Source organism: Crocuta crocuta, unplaced genomic scaffold (assembly GCF_008692635.1).
Source record: "Crocuta crocuta isolate KB4526 unplaced genomic scaffold, BGI_CrCroc_1.0 scaffold458, whole genome shotgun sequence".
Classification (NCBI taxonomy): Eukaryota; Metazoa; Chordata; class Mammalia; order Carnivora; family Hyaenidae; genus Crocuta; species Crocuta crocuta.
Window position 1 is genome coordinate 1,120,956 of NW_027531908.1, and position 9,445 is coordinate 1,130,400.

Here is a 9,445-nt window from a genome sequence, read left to right on the forward strand (position 1 = left end):
GTCACTTCATTAAGGCAGCGTTCACATACCATAAAATTCACTCGTTTAAAGCATTCAAGATTTTGAACAAAACCCACCTGCTGCCTCCCACACACCTTTCAGTCTTCCCGCCAGAGCTGGACCTCAGGCTTGAGCCTACGGGCTTAGCGCCTCCTCCCTGAAGCAGGACAATCTGCAGCCAGTAAGTGGGGTGCTCCCTGGCGCTGTTGGGTGGGTGGGCGCATCAGGACAGAACGTGCTTTCTCACTTAACAACCTCAAGTGTCAGGAAGGAGAGACAGAAGCCCGGCAGCAGCACTGACTCTGGAAGTTTTTGTTAAAATTCATGCGAAGTTCAGAGTCAAGGAATCATTACTGAGCCCCTGCTGTGCTCCAGGCGCTGGGGAGCTGACTACGGAGGAGACAGAGGCCCTGCCCTGGGGCGTGGAGGCCCGGTGAGCCCGCTGAGCCAGGGGACCCAGGCCACCAGCACCCCGGCCGCATGTCGGTGCCACGGAGCACCCGCACACGGGCGGTGGGGCGGAGGAGAGGCGGCCGGGCCCGCGCTGTCCCGCCCACGCTCTGATGCGACGCTGGGCGGGGGGCTGGAGCGGGCTCTGCGCTGGAGGGAAGGCTGGACGCCGGAGCCCCGGGTGCTGGTTCCGCGCTCCCGCCTGCCGCCGGTGGTGACGGTGTCACGGGGTGGGCATTAAACACGGCTCGTTGAGCATAAACACACGGTTTCCCCTGTCAGCCTGGCCTTTACACAAAGTTCCAGATTCGTACCGTAGAGCCCCAGAGAGCACAGGGACATGTGTGTGTGTGTGTGTGTGTGTGTGTGTGTGTGTATCCGTGTGTCTGTGTGCCCATGTGTTCGTACGTGCACACACATGTGCTCTGGGCACAAGCCCAGCCCTCGGGGTGTTGATTTGATGAGATGAGCTACCAAGGGGCACAGAGAGCTCGTCTGTGTGTTCTGAGGGGCAGAGCCAACTTCTCTGAATTGCACGGTGTCCTTGTGTGGCTGGCCTCAGACACTGTCACCATTCTCCTTGTGACAGCTACAAAGCACAGACACCTTCTGTCTTACGCCCTGGGACCGGGAGGGTCGCGCTTCACTATTTAGGGATGAGTCTGTGCCTTTGGTCAGAGAAGCAGGGAACCAGGAGCCGCATTTAAAGGGTTTATTATAAGGATTTGCCCTTCTGCAGCTGTGGGAGCCGGTGACGCAGGCCTCAGGCGGCCCTCACCTCTGTCTGCTGGCAGGGACCTGAAGCCAGCCGGGCAGCCGGGCGGGAAGGAGAGATGAGCAGAAGTGGGGGCAGCAGGGGCAGCCTGTAAGCTGGGGGGACGGATGGCGCCTCGGGGCTGGTGTCCCGGCCGGAGCTGCCATCCTGGCCCAGGAGCTGGGGTCTTGGAGGAATCTGGCAGGCGCCCATGGGTGGGCCGGCACCCAAACAGCAGCGTGCCCCAGCCTTCCAGACACAGAAGGAGCACAGCCACAGCCCCCTGGCCACGTAAAGGTCACAAACAGACTTAATGCCCAAATAAATAGCAAAATCCCAGCTTCTGCCTAATGTGACGGTGTGTCACATGTGAACGTGACGGCACACTAGGTCCCTGTCCCAAAGAGGGCACAGAGTCCCTTCATCTGCATTTGGGTGACGTTCATTCCTGCTCCAGTGGAACCAGACTCCCATTTTGAGTCCTGTGGCTGCAATGCCAAGGGCATCGGGCATCCATCCCCCTAAACATGGAGGCTTGAACGACACACCTGTGTGATCTCAGGGTCCCTGTGCACGCGAACCCGGCGCAGCTCAGGCGCCAGGCCCGCCAGGTGCTGCGGTTATGGGTCCGCCAGGCTGTGGTCTCATCTGAAGGCCGAATGGGGAGGGTCCTCCCACACCCACTCACTTGGCCGCCAGGCCCCTGCCGAATGGGCTTCTTTGCCGAGTGGCCCCGTAACATGGCAGCTGCATCTGGAGCGAAGGCTGCAAAAGACAGAGGNAAGTCACCATCTTTGCAGCCTGATGGGGACGTGACAACCTGTCCCTTTGGCCACGCTCTATCCATTTGTTCGCGGCGAGCCACGGGCACAGCCACAACAGGGGCTCATAAGGCCACGGGCAGCAGCAGGAAGGGCCGCCCACGCCACGGAGACACGCGGGTGGCTATTGCTGGCGAAACTTAAGTTGGATGCCGGGAAGTGGGAGCCGGCAGGAGGGACAGCGGACCCACGTGCACACGGTGACCACACGGATGCTTGTCACCACCACACCTCGCCGTCCGCAGCGCCGCCGTGCCGACAACCACCGCGGCCCCCCCATTCCGTACCCTGTCCCTCAGCGCACCGCGGCTGGCCGCGGCCCCACCCGAGCCTCCCTCCACACGTGTCTGAACCACCGCGGACCGTGCGTGGGCTGGGCCGCCGCTGTTTCCCGTTTCCGTGGTGGTGCTTGTGAGCGTCTCAAAGGCAGGTGCCTCGGAGCTGCGTGCCTGAATTTCTAGGCCCCGCGTGCACCCCAGGGCCTTCGGTGTGGATGCAGCCCCAGCCCTAGGTGGCCCCACAGGTCTCGGAGGTCGGTCAACAGAAGGGGTCTGGACCACGGCCACGCTGCCTGCCGCCCCTCCTGCGGGTTCTGGGGAAGCAGCCCCGGCGAGGGGTCCCGCACTATTGTTCTGGCCACAGATACGGATTCCGTGCTGACTCGTGAAGGCAGCGGTGGCTGAGATGAGCCAGGCAGCCATGTGACAGGCTGCCCCCCGGGGGGAGAAGGACACTGCGCCCTTGAGCACTGACAACACAAGTCCACTTCGGAGCGGACACGATCGAGAGGGTGGAGCTCCCCGGAAGGAGGGACGAGGGCCTGCATCCAAGTGTGTGGACAGGAACATTCTAAGGCTGCATGTGGGAGGGCTGGGGTGACACTGTGCCAGCCTGGACCCTTCCCCGCGGCGGGCGAGGAGTGAGGCGGGGCCCCCCCCGCTCTCAGTCGAGCCAGCCTGGGGGCACCTCTGCGATGCGCACCCACCGGCGCTACTGGGGCAGGGGCTGGGGACTGTCGGGTGGCCGGCGTGGGTAACTCTGAGGCAGATGGCCCAAGGGCCACGGTGGGGACACCCAGGCGAAGACAGTAGGGCCCTCGGACAGGAACATGTCACCCTCCCAGCCAGGCCCGGGGCTGGGCTCTGGCCCAAGTACGTTCCTTGGGTAGAGGTGAGGAGTGGATGGGAGGGAAGAGGGCCTGGCCCCCCAGGGGCCCCTGTTTGTGGTGTGGCCCTGGAAGGAGCTGGAAAGAGCAGCTGCACTAAGTCACGTTGGCCTGAGAGCCAAGGAGAAGGGCCACTGCACCCAGGGAGCCAATGACGACCCCGCGCGTCTGCCCCCCACCCGGACCTTCGGGCTGTGCAGGCAGAGGCGTGACTGAGGCTGCGCGGCTGCGGGACTGGTACTGCGGCCTTTTGCAGAGCCGCGCTCAGCAGACAAGGGCGCGGTGACACCGCAGGGCTGATTCCCACGCCCGGGAGGGCTCTGTCAAGGCCGCCAGGAGGCGCCAACACGGGCCAGGGGCCTGGAAGGAAGCCCGCGTCTGCTCCCGGGTGTGGCCGCAGACAGTGGGAGCTGTAGACCTCTGCCACCTGGGTTCTGCACACACACCCCCACGTCCCCAGCTGCCCGGGGCCCTGGAAGTTGAAGCCCTAATAGCTTTTCCAGCATGGGCACACAGCCAGGACAGTGACAAGATACCCAGAAGGTGCCTCTAGCAACGGGCGAACTTCCCTGGCCTTCTGGAAGCTGGAGAGAGGAGAACAGCCAGTGGCAGCTGCCTCCTGACTCCAGGGAGGGGACAGTCCCTGCAAGCTGTCACCCTGGCTGGCATCCAGGGCCCCCAGGCTGAGCCCCTCCCGTCCTGACGGCACCCTGTGGCTAGATCATTGGACTTTCCAGTCAGCCCGCCTTGAGACCGACTCCCCCAGCCTGTGGCTTCCTAAGAGGGCAGGTGAGGCCCAGAGCGGGTGTGACAGGGCCACGCAGGGGCTGGCGGAAGCCAAGCAGGGACAGGAGTTGGGACTCTACCCCGTGATGATGCTACCAGCCCCCAGCACTCGCCAGCAAAGACAGCCAGGAAATTTCTCCAACGGGGTGTCCCCGTGACTTTCAAAAAGCCCAGAGTGCGTGTCGTCCTGGAGCTCAGGCTCACGGACACAGGCTGGCGCGGCCCTTGTTTCCACCAATGCTCCGGGGCCCCAGCCGGGCCTGGCCTCTCATGCCGCTGGCCGCACCCTGACCGCCGCCCTTCGCGGGGCTCCTGGCTTCTCGTGCTCCCTGCAGGTCCCCTGTGAGCAGGCCCAGGCTGCACCCGGGGCAAGCGAGGCAGCGGGGACACTGGCCTCCCCTGCCGGGCCGCGGACGCGTGGGGAAGGCCGCGGACGCTTGTCTGTCTCTGCACCCCCAGGGCGCCCAGCACACACAAGGGTCTCCGCTAGCTCCAGCCCAGGAGGTCGCCGGGAATGGAGTCCCCGTCCCTGCCCGATGACCAAGTCCTCAAGGCCGGGGCCCCGCTGTGCATGGTGACACCACACTTGCAGGTAGTGTGTGTTGTGCACTTGAAAACATTGTGCGCCTACCAAACACCACACACACACACACCATACAGACACAGACACACACACAACACACACCTGCACACACACGCATGCCACACACATGCACACACCACACATATCACATACGCACACCACACACACGCACACACACCACACACATGCACATATGCAAATGCACACACCACACACACACATGCACACGCCACACAGATGCACACACACACGGAAGCTTCTTGAGGTGCTGGGGATGTTTCATCCCTTGGCTGTGATCGTGCCCCAGGCCTATGCCTATTTCCAAACTCATCCAGATGCCTTCAATGTACGCTGTTTCTTTTTTTTTTTTCATGTTCATTTATTTTTGAAAGACAGACCACGAGAGCAGGGGAGGGTCAGAGAGAGAGGGAGACACAGAATCCAAAACAGGCTCCAGGCCCCGAGCTGTCAGCACAGAACTCGATGCGGGGCTCGAACTCACCACACCCGAGCTCATGACCTGAGCCAAAGTCAGACGCTCAGGGGTAGCTGTCGCCTGTCTGAGGCTGGGGCCCATGCTGCCTGTCCTTGAAATCAAAGCCTGTGCTTGATTCCCAGCTCAGCACAACTCTTGACATTTCTGACCTCACTGCTCTCCTCCATGTAATGGGCACACGGGCTGGACATCTTCCACCTTCTCCGTGGGCTTCTCTGTGGGCTCTCCGGGAAGAACCAAGCATCCAGGGGTGAGTGGGACCTCCATGCTGGCTGGCTGTCACCTGGGCACGGAGCCCATCCGTTTCTACACCTGGGGTGAGGTCTCCACTCTGCACACGGATGGGAACCTGAGGCCCAGAGGGACAAAGTCACCCTTGATGGTGTAGGAAGTGGCTGAGCCCCAAAGCCTGAAGGTACTTGTTACAGGGAACAAGCCCACGAACCAGAAGGTGCTGGCGGCATGAGTCACGTTGGACGGGCACGTGTCCCACAGCGTCACACGCGCACACACGTGCCCGCGTCACTGCACCTCGTTTCCCTATAACGAACTCATCACGGGGCAAAACTTCTCTCCGGGCTGCGCGACATAGAAGCAGCACCTGTGTGCGAGCTTCTGCGTGCTGAGAACTTGCTCCAGATGGGGAAGGACCGGCTGTCCAGTGCCCGGTGCCAGCGCCGCGATGCCACAGGCTGGCAGGTCAGAGGTGCAGAAATAACGCCGCTGAAAGTGAGATCCAGGGCGGCTGACAGGGAGCATGTGCAGGGTCTTAGACACAAAATGAGGATTGTGGGCACAAGCTGCGGCCAGGGCGTCCCACGCAGGCAGATCGGAGCTGCCACGGGAGGCGCTTGGGGTCCCCGGAGGCCCGCGGCCACAGCCCCCTTCACGGCCTCCCCCGCCCGCAGCCAGGCTACGAGCCGGCGAGATCTGCCCGGCTTCCGTTTTCTCAGTGCCACGGACGAGTGGTTCCAACGGAAACTCAGGCCTGGAGGCTGGATGCCCTGGGTCAGGGTGCCGGCGGGGGGTTTTCTTGCAAAGCCTGTCTCCGTGACTCGCAGACGCCGTCCTGTCCCCGTGTTCTCCCGCGGCTGTCCCTCTGTGCATCTGTGTCCTAGTTTCCCCCTTTCATAAGGACTCCAGTTCCGCTGGGTGAGGCCCATTCTAATGGCCTCATTTTAACTTGATCCCCTCTGCAAAGATCCTGCCTCCAAACAGTCACATTCTGGGGTCCTGGGTGGGGGGGGCTAGGGTCTGGGGGAGACACAGGTCAGCCCCAACACTCACCTTCATTTGCTCGTCATTCTTGTTCTCCTTTGTTCACGTGACAAGCTTCGCCGGTGTGTTCTGTGGACTGCGCGGGACCGGACAGGGCTGCCCTCGGGGCGCCCAGAGAGGGGTGGACGTTAGGAGGGAGCACGGCTGTGCCCAGCAGCGCCAGAGCTCATGCTGGGCCCGAGAGCAGCGCGGTCCTGGGCGTCCGCCCCTCTGGGCCCGGAGTAGAACGGGCTCTTTGAACGTCCTTTTATTGAAACGTGAGTCCACTGGGCAGTTCAGAGTGTTGGAGGGAGGGGGCGGGACCGAGGCCCGAGCACAGGGGGGACCCAAGCCCTGGTGAGTGCATCTGGGCGGGCCAGCTCCCTGCCTTGCCCACGGGGCCCTTGCAGGGGCGGGGGGCCTGGCTCCGGGTCCCCTCTGAGGGCTCTTCGGGGCAGTCTGATGTTGTGTCAACATTAAAATTGTGCTTGTCCTTTGACCTCGCTCCCTGTGCCTTGGTGACCATCTCGGGGAGCCACCAGGTAAGGGCACGGGGTGTGGTGGGCAAACCTCTGGGGCTCTGGGGCTTCCCCTGACACACAAGTCCACACCACCTCTCAGGGACCCAGGTCCCCGGCTCACGGCCCACCTTCCTGGGCTCAGGCAGCAGAGGGGGAGGGAGGACACACCTGATAATGTCCTGGCCCACCCGGGAGTGGAACACGGGCCTTCCTCTCCGTTCACTTGGCCAGGTCACACCAGACCCGAGCGCACCAGGGAAACCCGGCCCGGGAGGAGGAGGGCCACTCTGACACAGCCGTTTGAGACCCTTAAACACGGACTCCAACTTGAATGCCCTCGGGGACGGGAGTGAAAGCTGTTTAATGGCGGCACCAGGCCTTCATCGGGAGCTGTTTATTCTGTCAGCCCCGCCTGGGACACCGTGGGGCCCGAATCCTCTGCAGTCGTGGGAAAGTCACTATACATATGTGCTCACGATGCACGACCTTCCCCACAACACGGTGAGTGACCAGGTTCAGGGTCAACAACAGAACTCGTTTCATGTACCGACAGGGCCCACACCTTGCTCTGTGGGGGATGGTCAGCACGGAACAGCTTCCCAGCGGCCGGGGGCCCGGTCAGCTCCCACGTGCGTTTAGCAGCGCGGCCTGGCAGTGCAGGGTAGACCGAGTCAAGAGGTCTGGGCTGGACACCCGACCCCTCCCCAACCCCAGGCGACCCTGGGCCTTGCTGGCATGTCTGGGCGTGTTTTCTCCTTTGTGACCCAAGGCTGTGGGCGCACTCTGTGGGTGCAGGTGCTCTGTGAGGGGACGGGCCCAGGGGGCGGCTTTGGGGCCCGATACACTGATGTGAAAGCAATAAATGCGTCCCCCAGCACCTCCCAGCCCAGGCTGGGGAGGAAGGGTCGCCTGTGATCGAAAACCCAGTCCCGGGGGAGCACGGTGACTTTGGGAGGAAAGCTGGCGGGTCCCGGTTACGGGCCCTTCCCCGGGGATGCTGGGCACCGGCGCCCCGACTGCAAGCTTCCTCAGCCGGGACAGCGAGGTGGCCGTCTGGAGCTGCCGTGTGGACAGGGCGGATGCGGAGGTAGAACGGGAGAGGCTGTAGGAAGGCAGGGGCTGGGGCGGGAGGGGCTCCCGCACTCAGCTGACACGCAGCCTCGTGTTCAGCCTCTACAGTGAGCGCGCTTCGCTCTGTCAGCGATTTTAAAAGGCAAATGAAAATGCCCTGCTGGCGGGCCTGGAATGAGGGCACCCGACCCCGCGCCCACGGGGCGCAGTCCTGGCTGGAGGCGCTGCGGCCTCTCCCCTCTCCTACCCCCCACCGCGGAAAGGGAACGTGGACGCGGCCTGGGCACCAGCAGCAGCGGCCCAGATCATGCCGCCGCCCTCCCGGGAGGGGGCTGCCGGCCAGGCCACCGATGGTTTTCTTTCGCGCGGCTTCCTCTGCAGCTCAGTTCCCCACAGGGCTAAATTCGGGTTTCTTTACTTAAAAAGCAGAGGCATAATTGGGACGGTCCTTTATTATACGGATTCCCCCCCAGTTGAGCTCGGAGGCGCGCTTACACAAAAGCGATTGTTTGCTCCCTCACGGCCCAGAGCTCTGTGGCTACGAGGGTGGGCGGCTGGGCTCCTGTCTGCCCGCACCTCCTTCTCCGGGGTCCCCAGGCGGTCCCCTGGCAGGCCCCCACTCCTGAGCAGCGGCAGCATGAAAACCAGGTGGAGGTGAGCCGCAGGAGGGAGGCTGGGGGGCCTCTGGGCCCGGGAAGCTCCCGGCCGGGAGGATGTCTGGCGAGGGCGATGTGTGTGCTCCTGACCCCATCGGGGAAGGTGGTGGGACACACACGGGCACCTCGGCGCCAGGCCAGAACTCGGACATTCAACATTTGGGCCCCAGTGTGGGCCCAGAGAGGCGACGTGGGCGGCTCAAGGTCACACAGCAGATGAACAGCCTGGGGAAGCCACCCCGCTGTCAGACCCCCCGCCCCGGCCCTCTGCCCTACACCTCGGGTGCCCTAGGCAGCCCCAGTGCATGAAAGGCGGCCTGCTCCCTCGGCAAGGCCCTCTCACTGCGCCCAGGACCCAGTGCAAAGGGAGAGTCCCCTGGGAGCACCCCAAGCCTTCCTCTATGAGACTCAGCCGTCTGGGGGACCCAAGGCTTCCCTGCAGCCACACAGCGCGACCTTCACTTGCCTGGAGCCCCACTTCTGCCTCTGTAAGAGGGGGGCTGGGCGTTGTGAGCGTGGCATGAAATGTGAATGTGCAAGTGCTCAGTGAGCCAGGGCCGCTGACAAAGACTAAATCCTCATTCCGAGCGGAGGCGAAGCTCCAGCGTGGCTCGGTGCAGACGGTGGCCTGTGGCAGCCCTGTTCTCAGGCAGGGAGGGAAGAGCCGCCGTCCCTCACCCCTGCTGCACAGCCTGGTGTCAGCCCAGGGAAGCGGGCGGGGCTGATGGGACGGGCCCGNCTGGAATCTCTCCCTGGAGATTGGGGGGGCAGGGGGTAGGGGGGTGCCGCTGCACTGCCTCCCTCCAGAAATGCTTTCCAGCCGCCACCCAGTATCCCAGGACAGGGTTTGGTCCCCTGAGTGCTCATGGGTGGGCGCCAGGCTGG